Source organism: Colobus angolensis, unplaced genomic scaffold (genome assembly GCF_000951035.1).
Source record: "Colobus angolensis palliatus isolate OR3802 unplaced genomic scaffold, Cang.pa_1.0 Scaffold337, whole genome shotgun sequence".
Taxonomy (NCBI): domain Eukaryota; kingdom Metazoa; phylum Chordata; class Mammalia; order Primates; family Cercopithecidae; genus Colobus; species Colobus angolensis.
Window position 1 is genome coordinate 735,791 of NW_012116677.1, and position 14,359 is coordinate 750,149.

The window sequence follows — 14,359 nt, forward strand, 5'->3', positions numbered from 1 at the left end:
AATGCTCATCATCAACCCTTGTGTAATATCTCTGAGCTATTGTTGTCTGAAGTTTCTTCTCTAGTACAGCAGTCCCCAACCTTTTTGCTACTAGGGACCAGTTTTGTGAAAGACAATTTTTCCATGAACAGAAGGGATTAGGGGATGGCTTCGGGATGAAACTGTTCCACCTCAGATCATCAGGCATTAGATTCTCATAAGGGACCCACAACCTAGATGCCTCACATGAGCAGTTCACTATACAGTTCATACTCCTATGAGAGATTAATGCCACTGCTGATTGGACAGGAGGCGGAGCTCAGGCAGTAACGCTTGCTCACCTGCTGCTCACCTCCTGCTGTGCAGCCCAGTTCCTAACAGGCCATGGACCAGTCCCAGGGTCTGTGGACCCCCCAGGTTGGAGAGCCCTGCTTTAGTAGATTCCTGAAGAATCACTTATGGGAATGACATTCTTTGAGTTGTCACATGTTGATACTAGTCTGTGCCGTTTGTAGTGGAAAATAAGTTTTTGCTAGATTTAAATCTTTGGCTTGTATTTTCTTTTCTTGTCTTAAATATGTTACTCCATTTTCTCCTGCCCCAAAGCATTGCTTTCTAAATGTTTGATTGATTATGTGTAATCTAATTTTCTTTTTTGGGGAAGAGAGGGTAGATGCCCAAATAATTTTTTCTTTTTATTTAAAGACTGCTAAGCTTAAAATGTAGTTTCAAGTATTTGTCTGCTTTAGGAATTTTTTTATTTATACTTTTTAGTGTTTGTTCTGTTGCCTTGCTTTTCTTCTTCAAGAATTTCTATTATCCATATACTGGATCTTCTTTGACTGTTTTCAGTATCTGTCATTTTTTCTCAAATACTTTTTATTTCTTTCTTCTCATTATTAAAAAATAAACTTCCCCTTTTGCTCTCTATTCTTTTTAAGGTGTTTTATTTTCTTTTTATTTTCATGCTCCTTTTATTTTAGTCTTCATTTCCAAAGTGATTAATTTCTATTTCTTTCTCGAGTTTTGTCACCTCATTTTTCTACTTCTGATTTATGTTGTTCTGTTGTGTTTCGTTTTCTTAATATCTTTTAGATAATTTTGAAATAATAGGTTGGCCAGGCATAGTGGCTCACACCTGTAATCCCAGCACTTTGGGAGGCCGAGGCAGGTGGATCACGAGGTCAGGAGATCGAGACCATCCTGACCAACATGGTGAAACCCCATCTCTACTAAAATACAAAACTTAGTGGGCATGGTGGTGGGTACCTGTAATCCCAGCTATTGGGAGGCTGAGGCGGGATAATCGCTTGAACCCAGAAGTGGAGGCTGCGGTGAGCCGAGATTGTGCCACTGCACTCCAGCCTGGGCAACAGAGCAAGACTCTGTCTCAAAAAGAAAAGAAAAGAAATAATAGGTTCATGTTTATCTATTTTATGGGCATGTCTTTCTGGAATCCTCTCACTGACTAGGAATGTTATTCTCCTCCTTATTCTATTTTCTTTTTAAAAAAATAACAACATGAAATCTGACTTCAGTACTTCTGTGTTTATTTTTATGTGGCATTAGTTTTCCTTAGCTTTTAGAAAGAGGCTTGATTCAAGGAGTTTTTCTGACTTCACAGAGCTACGACTTGTTTTCTTATAGTGTTAACATAACACGGTGGCTTGTGTTCTTAAATTTCCTGGTTTTGCTCCCCTCTCCCACTTTTATCTGGACCATTTCTTTCCATGCTCTCTGTTATCTTGGTCCTTTTGAGGTTTGGTTTACTAACAGCCCTTTTGCTATAGTGTGCGGGCCCTGACCTGGAAGGGAGCCCTAGCTGATCATTCTCAAAAGTTTATGGACTCTTCAGATTTTACTATGCACCTTGTAATCACCTCCTATTGGAGTAGATAAACCTGTTGGTTTCACCTGCTGTCTTCTAATTCGCCTGCTATGCTTTCAGTGAATTCTGAACTCTCCTGCTTTCACATTTGGGAGATGCCCTATAGCTTCTCTCAGCTTCCCTCTGTACAGATGCTAATATGACGCAAATTTTGTGGCTATTGGTGGGTTGTCCCCATCCCCTTGAATTTGGGGTATCTCCATGAACCAAGTTTGGTTGTAAATGTAGTCCATGGCTTTTGGGTTAAACTGTCTCCTTGTTGTCTGTTTTTATACAGGGATTTTGCTTTCATCACCATTGCCATTATCTGGTAGCATTCTCAAGGAACTAGCCACTTTAAGCAACAAATCAATCAGTCAAATTTTCTTTGAGTCCACTGTCTGGTTATTCTATTTGAAATGATAAAACTACTTCATATGTACCAACATAAACAAATTTTACTTTTATGAAAGCAAAACAAAATGTATGTCTGCTTTTTTGCTAGCCCAAACTTGTCTCTGCTTAGAGCCCTATCAAAAATGGTGTCACAAAATGGAGTATAGTTCTCCTAATGTAATATTTTTCAGGTGATTCAATCACATAAATGTAAATGTTAGAGAGGTTTATATGGTTCTATTTAGTGTGCTAATATTGTAACTGAAGTTCAGTTTCTGACTCATACACAAGAGTTAATAAATAGGCACATTTACCTACTGATTAAGTAAAAATAGCTTCCCACACTGATGACTGAACTGACAAAAGCTTTAGGAAATTAAAATTTCCTAAAGTACTTAAAATTTTACTTGACATTCTGCTCACCTTTCCATGTGATCTAATTCTTGACTGCTTTCACCATTGCTTTAAAATAATATTCACCCAGAACTAGTATTTTTAAAGATAATTTAAGACGTCCCTGCCAGGCCAGTATGGCAAGTACAGCGTCTTAAGACTATAAGAGATTATGCCTCTAATATTTTTATTGTTGAAGAGATAATATCCAGTAGGATTTATTTTCACTTAGACTTTCAAATATGGAATATTTTCTTGTTCTAAATCAAAGTACGAAATGTCATTTTTAAAAATAATGAAACTACCATCAGTGATGAATGGATAGATTGATTGTTAGATGTAACATGATATGAGGAAGCCAGTATAATATGTAAAACTTCAATGGTAAAATATAGATGATGAGTATGGAGATGTTTACTATAAAATTCTTTCAACTTTACTGTGTGCTTGAGAATTGTTTTAATAACATATTAGAGAAAATACCACATAAACTTTGAATCTCTGTGAAAGAGAAATGGAAAAAATTCTTGGATTTCATTCTAAAAGTTCCTTATTTAAAACCAAATAAACTTTGTAAGGTTTAGAGGAATTGTATTTTGAAAGTTTTTCCTATGTGTATCTAAGCACATTTTAATAACTTTCATGAACTAAGAGTTTCTCAAAAACAGGTTGTATCTGTTCTTCTTTACAGAAGTTCTCTATCCAAAATAGTTTCAGGAAGGAGGTTTCCGTGATACAGGCTTAAAATAAAAACCGAGTTAAAAAAAATTGGCTGGCTGAATACGGTGCCAGAAGATGCTGGTGTAGATAAGGCTTCCTCCCCATGCACTCATGCTCACCACAGGGCTTTTGTTTTTTAGCTGGAATAGGAGGGATATGTTCGGTTGAGGGCATAGGCTGTAAGATTTTAAAGGGATGCTGTCAGCTTTGCCACCTGCCCCTAGAAAGGGGATTGATCCCTCAGGATTAGAGAAATAAAATCCAGAAATCAGACCTCCTGAAACTCTGGACAAAAACGACCTGTTCTGGGGCCTCCATGAATGAGTGTCCAGAAAGTGAGGAAAAAGGCCATTCTTCCAACTCTGTGTGGAAGTCAGGTGGCCTGCAGCATCTTGACCATTGCCAGTTTGGGGAACCTCCAATAACCAGCATCCTTGGCATAAACATTGTTGTTCTCAAGGTGCAAGCCTTCAGCAGAAACCATTGTGGAGTTCAGTCAACCAGGTACCTGAGCAGTGGTCAGGACATCTGCATGGGAGAGGAAAAGGTGGAGGACGTAGATGAGGCTGCCATGACAGATTGGTTGGTAGGCGCCTAGGAGGCTCCCTCGGTGGCTTACAGAAACAAATGAGGAATACTCAGAGTTAGTTTCTCCTTTGGGGATAGGTTACTTAAAAGCCTTGCCTGAGATGGGAATTCTTGCCCAAGTGACTGATTTGAGCACTGTTCTTGGGAGAAGTGCATGAGAGAAGCAGGATAGGGAAGGGGAAGAAAGCTACTCAAGAACGAGGTCTCAGCTGGAAGTTAGCTTCCATTGGACTCCATGCACGGATTCTGGAAAGTGGATCACATCACAGAATTGGCCTTTTGTACTCCACATCTCAGGCAGTCATTTGCTGATGTTAGCCCTCAGGTCCCAAGTGTGGAGGATTGGAATAGCCTTCTTAATGAAGTGGTTCCTGAGGGCAATTCTTTGACGAAAAGGAAAGCTGTCCCTCCTTAAAAACCCCAAACTTAGTAGTGAGCTGGGTGGAGCACCAGGAGGTATCCACTACTGCTGTATTCTTCTTTAGCAGGTGGGAGTTTCAGAGTTATTGTAATTAAGGTAGAAGTGTAAACGTGACCCTTATTTTATAGTCCCAGGCTTGTGAACGCAGGCATATTAATCAAACATTGATCTTAGATTAGCTTTAAGCATGTAGACTAATTGAATTGTTCCCAAGGGAAAAAATTAGGTTAAGTACTTTTTATTTGGGGACATTACCTGATTTATCTGTAACATTTGTAAGCTCCATACTTATGATTAGAGAAAAATGGTTACATTTTACAATATCAAAGAGGTAGCTATAGTGTATAAAGAGGATTTGATTCAGAGTTTGCTCAGAGGGAATTTGATCTTGTTTCTACCATTTCTGTGGCTTCATTCAAGTCTCTAAAACTCTCTGGGCCTTTATTAGATGAGGCACAATGACATTTGCTACAACATTATCAATGTTTTCCTTATTGTGTCTGTGAGGTAATAGGGAGCCATTGAAAGTCTTCAAACAGAAGACAATTTCCTCAAGTTGGAAAATATCTTTGAGAAAGATGAGCCCAGAAATTCTGTGTGTAATTGCCTGGAGGAATGAGAAGCCTAGTATAATTATTCAGGCTTGAGGTAGTAAGGCCTGCTTTACTTCCTTCCCAACCAGACTAGGTTAAAGTTCCCCTCAGAGTTCTCTAAAAGCACCTTGCAATTATATGTTCAATTATTAGTTTATTTTATCCACTAAACTTTACTTTGCATAATGTCAGGAACCATACCTGTCTCATTTATCGTTGCATACCCAGAGCTGAACAAATATGTACTGAATAAATGAAGGATTTGAATAAAATAGAGGAATGCAGTTGAATTCAGTAGATATTGGCCAAGAATAAGTGACAGATCTTGGTATGTGATGAAAGGAAAGAGTCATAGGTAACTTTAAAGCTTTGAGCCCAAGTGGACCATAAGAAAGCAGTTGGAAAGTTAAGTCTTCTATTGCTATAAAACAATTTACCACAACCTATTGAATTTACACAATACACAATTTCCATGGGTCAGAAGTCCTGGCACAGCTAAGCTGGGTCCTCTATTAGAGTTGCGTGGGCAGCCAGGCTGATGTGTTTTGTTCTGTTTTGTTTGAGAAGGAGTCTCGCTCTGTCACCCAGGCTGGAGTTCAGTGGCGCGATCTCGGCTCACTGCAAGCTCTGCCTCCCGGGTTCACACCATTCTCCTGCCTCAGCCTCCCGATTAGCTGGGACTAGAGGCATGCACCACCACACCTGGCTAATTGCTTTTTATATTTTTAGTAGAGACAGTTTTCACCATGTTAGCCAGGATGGCCTTGATCTCCTGACCTCGTGATCCGCCCGCCTTGGCCTCCCAAAGTGCTGGGATTACAGGTGTGAGCCACTGAGTCTGGCCCAGGCTGAAGTTCTTACCTGGAGCTTGGCAGCCTTTTCTAGGCTTATTCAAATTATTGGCAGCATTTAGTTCCTTATGATTATCGGACTGAGGCCCTTAGCTCCTAGATGCTGTCCTCTTCATCAGCAGTTCACAACATGACCATTTGCTTCTTCATAGTCAACAGGAGAATGTCTCTCTTGCTTTGAGGCTCTTCTTTCAGGGAAGGCCTGCACCTGGGTTTAAAGGTCTCAACTGATTAGGCTGGGTCTACCTAGGATAGTTTCCCTTTTAATAAACTCAAGGTCAACTGATTAGGGAGATGAATTACATCTGCTAAATTCCTTCACCTTTGCCATATTCTGTGAATTAGAAGCAAGTCACAGCTTCTATCCACACTTAAGGGAAGAGGATATACAAAGGTCTGAATATCAGGGGGGCAGAAATCACACACAGAGAGCCATCTTAGAATTCTGCACACCACAATAAGCTCAGTTTTTGTGAGGTTTGCATGTTAGTGGAAGACAATAAGCTAGTCATGGGTAAAAGTCAGACTTGTGGATTTGACATAGTAGATGCTATGAGAGAGGGTTCATTACCCAGAGAGGAAAACAAAGGGCCAAAAATGCTCTTGGTCTTGGGAAGATGTTTAGTATTTAGGGAAGAAAGAGAACCTAGCAAACTGAATGTAGGAGAGACAGTAATAGTGAAATGTCACATAAGTAAGAAGAAATTTCAAGAGCAGCGTGATTAAGAGAGTCAAATGTAGCAGCAACCAAGGAAGACGTTGGTGCAGTCCACTGGCTTCACTATGCGGTGGCCTTAGAGACAGTTGTTTAGGGCAGTGGTGACGTTAGAGTCAAGGTTGAAGTGAATTAATGGAGCCGAGATGTCAAAATGGTGAAAGAAGGCTTCTGAGAAGTCCCATCCCAGTCCAGGGCAGTGCCAGGCTTGACTTGTAGAAGATGAGCCTGTTCTCAGGCCCTTTCATTCTAGCTCCATCTATGTAGCCCTCGGCTGACTTTCATTCTGGGGGGTGTGGGGTGGCAGCACAGTTTGTGTTGGGGCTGTCTCTGGGCTCTTCTGGGAAAGGGAAAATGACACTGTTAGCAGAAAACGCAAGTAATCTACCAACTTGGGGAAATCTGAGGTAGGGAGACTTTCTGCTCTCTGAATTAAAAATGGACTCTTCTATCTCATCCTGTGAGTTGAATTTTTAATGACTAGTACAAATCCTTACTTGGTTTCTTTCTGGCCAGGCCTTATTTCTTTCAAGCCAGGAGCCCAGCTGTCCTTACTGTTTTGTAGAGATCAAGTAGAATTTGGAGGAAATGAAATAGTAGGAAGGATTAAGCAATTGTTGGACCCCAGACAGACATTCTGAGGCTCTTGAAATACCAGCATTGAAAGGGGGTATCATTAATCAAATGCAGTGTTGCCATATAGAAGCTAAATTTAATTCTAATCTAACAAATCCGTAAATGAGATTCTTTCTCTTTACTCTGTCCCACCTTTCTCCTTTCATTCAGAAGATCAACCTGTGTTTTATTATGAGAGCTATATAGCTAAAAAAAAAATAACACATGGAATATTAGGCATCTGATTCTACCAATATGGCAGTAATAATGTCTGGCTTTCTTGTCTCTCACTTTCATTATTTGTTACAAAAATTTACTTCCATCACAGAGTAATTAACATAAGTATTTCACCATCATTTTTTTCTTTATCATTTATCCCATGTTAAAACTTCCTGGATATAAATACTATGTGTAAAAAAATAGGATTAAAACCTACAGCTCTAAGAGTTTATAATCATCTCTGCAGCCTGCAGTGTGTTCATCTAACATTTTAAATAGATTTTTCCATCATTTAAAACCAATAGACTAAGTGCTATGCACACTGTTGTAAAGTGTATTTCATGCCTCACTGGGCTTTTCTGTCTTTAACTTTCCAATATACGTCATTTGATTGAAATTTTTGACTGGTCAGGATAAGGAGGAATAGACAGAAATTGCTCTTAACAGAATCTCCAGTGTGCTTAGTATTATAATTGAAGCAGAAATGAACATCTTTCACTGTAGGAAGCTAAAGAAAGTCTTTGTTCCATTTTTACATGGGAGATCATCTATTATTGTAACCTAGACACCTAAACCCACTCCAGATTCAAAATGTGCCATTTATAAACATGGATGCCAAGTTTCAAATGCCCTTTTTGAATGTTTGCATGTAATTTGAAGCTTGCAACACCAGAGTAAAATACAGTTTCCATTGTATTGCATCTCCCACACTGCATGTGAGGTGCCTCTTTTCTCTGACATAGCTTGAATAGACGAAGCATAGTTTGACTTTATTCAAAAAGAGGAATGTTTCTCAGCTCAACTGAAATGATTGCTAGGTATACACTGCCAACTTCATTTTCCCCCTTGCAGAAATGTACATTTTTCCCTATTATAAAAGGTACTCATAATAGAAATGAGACGGTTCCCAGGAGTGTGATTATCCAAAGGTAATCTCAACCCAATCTGATTAGAGGTAAGTGGCTCATGCCTCAAAATGCTCCAGGGTATGATTATTTTATGATAACCATACTCTGTATCATGTCTTATTGATTAACTAATAAAGCATCAGCATTGCTATTTAGAAGAAAAGCTGAGAAACCAGGGGGAAGGTAACTGGTTCTAGAAAGGAAGTGATTCGTTCAGAACACCCAAACTACCTCTTTTGCGCCACCTCTTTACAATTTCAGGTGGTGCGTGAGAGGTCAGCACATGCCTATGTTAGTATCTTTGGTGATAAGCTCATTAATTTGTTAAATATGATACAATTAGTTACGTTTAAATGTACCCTAAGCTACTTCTCCCTGTTACTGACTTTGTGAGAGCAGAATGGCATTCCTTTAAAGAATGCTGTACTCTGTTCTCATCATCCGGATGACTTGATCGCCCAGGTCCAGAGAGATACAGATAGAACCTGAAAAACACAGTACCTAGCTTGCTTCTAGTAGCTATATGCTGGTCAAATCACCTAGCATTAGAGTGAGAAGAGCCTATGACTAGCAGGCAAATATTTGCAGATACTGTAGCTTTGGGGCTCTTACTTGGAGTGTGTCCCCTGGGACAACATTCAGCCATCCACAATATTCTTATCATTCCCCATACCTATGACTACACATCTATAGAAAAAGGTGGAGTGAGGGAATTGAAGCAATTGCCTTAGGTGACTCAATTGAACAACCTATTTTGTCACAATTACTTTATGTTTTCTTTGTAAATATAAGCTTATGGCCTGAATTACCAAGTTCATTTCTCCAGAATTCCATTTCCTCTTCCTATGTAGACACAGCTAATATATTCAAATTGAAACATGTTCCACAAGTAATAGTGCCCAGCTCTAGTTCTTGGTGACGTATCTTTTTGATGAAATTTAACTGTCTGAGAAGTAGAGTTTAGTCAGTTCTATTATAATTGGTCAAGAGTTGCCAGGTGCTAGTCAGGAGCTCTTTCCCTCCTCAATTCATTTCCTTGGCTACACATTATTGATGTCATCTGAGCAGAATAACACTTTGAGAAGATATACATAAGGTTAGCTTAATTTATACATGTCTGCTTTAAGTATCCCACTGTTCACAGAGCCAGTGGTATTTTTATCTTCAAAATCCAAACCTGCTAGAATGGAATTTCTGCTAATTTCCCAAAGAACATTTCACCAGAACCTCTATCTTTAAGATCTAAGTTTAGTATTTGCCTCAGAACCCATCTGAACTACTTTCAAAAGACCCTTAAAACTGATCAAACTGATCACATAACACACATCTTCCTATTAGCCCGATGCTGCTTCTCTCCTTTTCTAAAACAGGATTTTACTGCCCATCTCTTTTTTCTTCTGGTAGTACCTTCCCCCCACCCCACCATTAGACTTTCTGTTTGTTTGTGTTGTTTGTTTCTGCTGGATAAACACAGTTGCTCTAAATTATCTTTGGCACTCTTGCACAGCAGGACATGAAGACTCTGCCTTCTAGCCTCCAGCAATTAAGGGACCATGGGAACCCTAAAGACTGATGATGGCATTTGTCCTAAGAAGAGCTGTGCAAGAAGAGCTTCCCCTACTCGTCACTGGAGAGTAGAGAAAAGAGCCAACCACTCAGCTGGTTCTGACCTTCTTCTCAGACATTAGTGCCATTTCCTGCTATTTCGATGCTTTTCAACATGGATGAGGCATCTAACATTCTCATGTTTTTCTTTCCTGCTTGCACTTACTTCAGGTGTTTGTTTTTTACAATGAGGAGCGGAAATAACTTAGACATATGAAAACATGAAAGCTGTTGTATGCCCTCCTATCTTATCTTTTCATTTCTGTGTCTCTGGCTATCTTTTTGGGCTGTGTAGTTCAGTAAGCCCCTATTCAAGTCAGAATGGGCTAAGTTATGCCGCAGTAACAAACAACCATACAATTATAGTGTTTAAAAATAACAAAGACTTTATTCACACTACAGGTGCATAATGAGAGAATAGGATCCACCCCACATGTCTTCAGTGTAGACCCAGGTTATCAGGAACACTGCTGTGCACTATAGCAGAGAGAAAGAGAGCTCTGGAGAGTCTTGAATTGTTCAAGTGCTGTGGCCCAGAAATGATACATATCACCTCTGCTTCCATCTCATTGCCGACATCATGCACATCATCCATCCAACAAGGATTACACCAAGGCAAACAGACGAGACTCCAGTGGATGCCTGAAACTGCTGATAGTACCAAACCCTATGTTTTTCCCATCTAACAACTGAGATGGCTACTAACTGGCTAATGAGTGGGCATCTAAAGCATGGAGACACTGGACAAAGAGAGGATTCATATCCCTGGTGGGACAGACTGGGAAGATCAGAGACTTCATTGCAATACTCAGAATGGCTCACAATTTAAACTTATGAAGTGTTTATTTCTGGGATTTTCCATTTAACATATATATTTTCATGATTGAGATGTTATTGGTTGAGGATCAGTACAGACATTTCAATTTGTACACAATTCTTAACATATGTAATGAAATTCTAAAAAGCCATGTATTGTGATTCTTTTTTAAAGTTATTCCAGTGACTTTCCAACGTAAAATTTGGAAGCAAATTTTCCTTAAGAGGCTATCAAGTACCAGTATCTTCACATGTTGGTCAGCTGTTACATATGGCCCACCAGTTCACAACTGAATAGCATGCACACTACATATTCAAATCTGTAATCTTTCACAGCACAGTAACAAAGTTATCAGGAAAACAGGACTACCACAACCAAAGATGCTACAGAGTGCACACAATTCTGACAGGGAGCGCCATGATCAAGGAGTAGTTTTCTTTAGGAAACAATTCTACTAAAAAACATGAGAATAGAAGTAAAATAAAATGTTTAAGACATTAAATGCAGAACTGACTCCATATTGCCATTTAATACGCTTTGTATTCTAGGATATAAAAACTAACCCCCCATCTATGGAATGTTAAGCTGACACCCGAGGCAGTCGAAGCCTCCCATAATTCACTATCCCACACTATTTTCTAGTTGTACCAAAAAAAAAACAACCAGCAAATGATTTCATCTCTTAAAAAAGAGCATTTACACTTAAAAAATGGGATGAGGTGGGATTCCCTCCTTCTTAAAATGTTTCTAGAGCTACTAAAAAACTTGCATTTACAAAATAGTTGATAAAAATATTCCTCTGGATTGTACAAGAAGGGACACAGGGACCACTAGTAAGACATGGTATATGGTATTAATCAGACTTGGCTTCTTTCTCTCCTGCTTCATCAGAGGCTGGACTCTCCTCAGTTTTCGTTTCCCTGTTTTCTGCAGGTAAATCTTCTTTAGTTTCTTGGTTAGCCACTTCGGCCTGTTTTCCCTTTGCTCCCCTTTTTCCCTTTTGTTTGCACTTTTTTGTCTGAAGATTTATCCTTCACTGCTGCCTTTTTCAGCTTCACTTCCACTTTTGCAGGAGATTTAGCTGACAACTGCGCCAATCTCCTCTTGGGCTCTTCCTTGGCGGCCCCTTCAGCGGAGCTGACCTGCGGGGACAAGGAGACGCGCGAATCTCCATTCAATATGTTTAGACCTCGGTTGACTGCCATTTACTATGGGTAACAGCCCTGACAAATGAAACCTCAGATAAGGGGACTACTGTGCAGGGCTGTCCGCATCTACAGTGGGGGATTGCTGGAAATGCTTGATGAACAGCATGAATGGAGATCACATGCCCTCAACCGAAACAATGGAGACATCTTTTTCTGTCTTACAAAGAAGGCCTCTTGCGTCTTCTCTCACATTACCTAATAAATCCTCACAGTACCTCAAAACCTTGGATTAGGCATATTTTTCTCAAATATTAAGGCTCAGCAATAAATTCATTAGTTTTCTATTTCTGCATTAGAAAATACCCCAAACATAATGACTTCAAATAGTATACATCTATTATCAAAGAGCTTCCCCAGATGGGAAGTCTGGGTATGAGCTAGGTGGGCGTTCTGCTCAGGGTCTCACTTAGCTGGAATCAAGGGTCAGCCAGGGCTGCAAGTCCCTCAGAGGCTTCGCATCCTTTGCTGGTCTCACTGGTCCTTGGCAGAATTCAGTTGCTTTGGGTTGTTGGAGTGAAGTCCCAGCTTCTTGCTGGTCGTTGTTTGGGGACTACTCTGGGTTCTGGGGATGCCCTCAGATTCTTGCTACATGTCCTGTATTAGCAGTTCACAACATGACTGTCTGCCTTTCCAACATGAGCAGGAGAAATCTCTCTCACTTCAGATATCTGAACTCTTGTAAGGTCTCCCTGATTAGGTTAGGCCCACCCGGCATAATCTGTCTTTTTATTAACTCAAAGTTAACTACTTAGGGCTGTTAATTACATCTGTTTATACCTTCTGCCATTCATCATAACCTATTGATATAGAGAGTGATATTCCATTATATCCATAAGTGCCTTCACACTCAAGGGAAGGGAATTATTCAGGGCATATACACCAGGGGGCGGGAATCTTGGGGGCCATCTTAATAATTTTGCCCACACAGAGACACAGAAGGACCACTGCAGTTAGAAGCCAGTCTTGAAAGTTGATTGAATTGGTGTGTTTGGGACCATCTTACTAGCTGGCTTTATAGAAAAACTTGTTGGAGTGTTTAATTAATTAATTAAAAGACAGAGAGAGAGAGGAGAAAGCTGGTATGAAACAGTTTGATTTGGTGCTGCAGGTAGAGACGGCCATGAGGGCAGTGAGGAGCCACGTATGAGTCAGATCAGCTTCCAAGTGCCAAATTTCCAGTGTATGCCCAAGTGCCACACTGTCTCTTTAACAATGATATATGTGGCATTCTTAGTTGGCCCATGATAGTGTATCTGATTGTATCTCCCTTTTGATTTCTTTTTAAGTTTTACTTCTGAAAACAACACTATTATTTTTGCATGATTCTCTTCTTTCTGGAGTGAACATTTGTTGTTCTGCTTCTTGCCCAACTGCTTAAGATGGCTCATTATTCTATAATATGTGCAGTATTGCCCAGAAGTAATTTTCCTTTTATTTTTGCCCACAAGGTGGAAAATTAAGGATGAAATACAACTTTATTTTTCCTTTTCCCAGAAAAGGTGACAAGGTAGTTTTTTCTGCCTGTTTTTCTATTAGCAGTGAAATATTATTTTGGCTATAACAGTTGACTACTTCATCCTATTTTGGCAAAATAGGATGTAGAGAGACTCTACTTTTTTATCCATTCCAATGTGACAGAGAATTTCAAGAACTATAGTAGTAAAGAACTACTTTTCTTCTTTTATAGACCTTTTCTTCTGTTTACCTTTCACATCATTTTGTGACCAATACCTAAGATGAGCTACTTTGATGAGAAAGTGTAATTTTTTTTTTTAGCTAAGGAATATTTAAAGAATCCGTAGAGTCCTGGAGCAGTCATTTAGTATTTATTCAACACAAATTCTTGAATAAGTACTATGAATATAGCACTGCCCCAGCCAATTGAGACATTTAAGAAAGATCTGGTTTCTGCCTCAAAGAGAATAGTTGGTGGAAAGCACATCAGTTCAGCATCAGACAGACCGGGGTTTGAATCCTTGTTCTGCTACCCGCTGGATGTAAATCTCATGCATATTCCATATTTCCCTACTTCTCAGTTTCCTGTCTGTAAAATGGGTGTTTTGAACTCTGTTTCCTTATATTGTGAATATTAAAAGACTCCAGTAAGATAAAAAATGTATCACATCATGACCAAGTTAGGATCATATGAGAAATGGATGAATCATTTAATATTAAAAATTCCATAAATATAATCCACCCATTAACCAATCATTAGAGAAAAACCATATGATCATCTCAGTAGATACAGAAAACACATTTGAAAAAATGATGTGGTTTGGCTTTGTGTCCCCACACAAATCTCATCTCCAGTTGTAATCCCTTTGTGTTAAGGGAGGGACCTGAAGTCCCCACATGCCGAGGGAGGGAAGTGATTGGATTACGGAGGCAGTTTCCCCCATGCTGTTCTCATGATAGTGAGTGAGTTCTCACAAGATGCGACGCTTTTATTTTTTTATTTTTTTTT

The 14,359-nt window shown here is 39.5% G+C and overlaps 1 pseudogene across 1 annotated transcript in view; it reads right to left on the reverse strand.

The window, feature by feature from the left end:
• Window positions 1-10,839: 10,839 nt before the first annotated feature.
• LOC105519041 overlaps window positions 10,840-14,359 on the reverse strand; it is a 12,157-nt pseudogene continuing 8,637 nt past the window's right edge. The window contains exon 2 of the transcript XR_001002914.1: window positions 10,840-11,829. The product of XR_001002914.1 is annotated as a non-histone chromosomal protein HMG-14-like (transcript). The remainder of the gene's footprint in view (window positions 11,830-14,359) is intronic.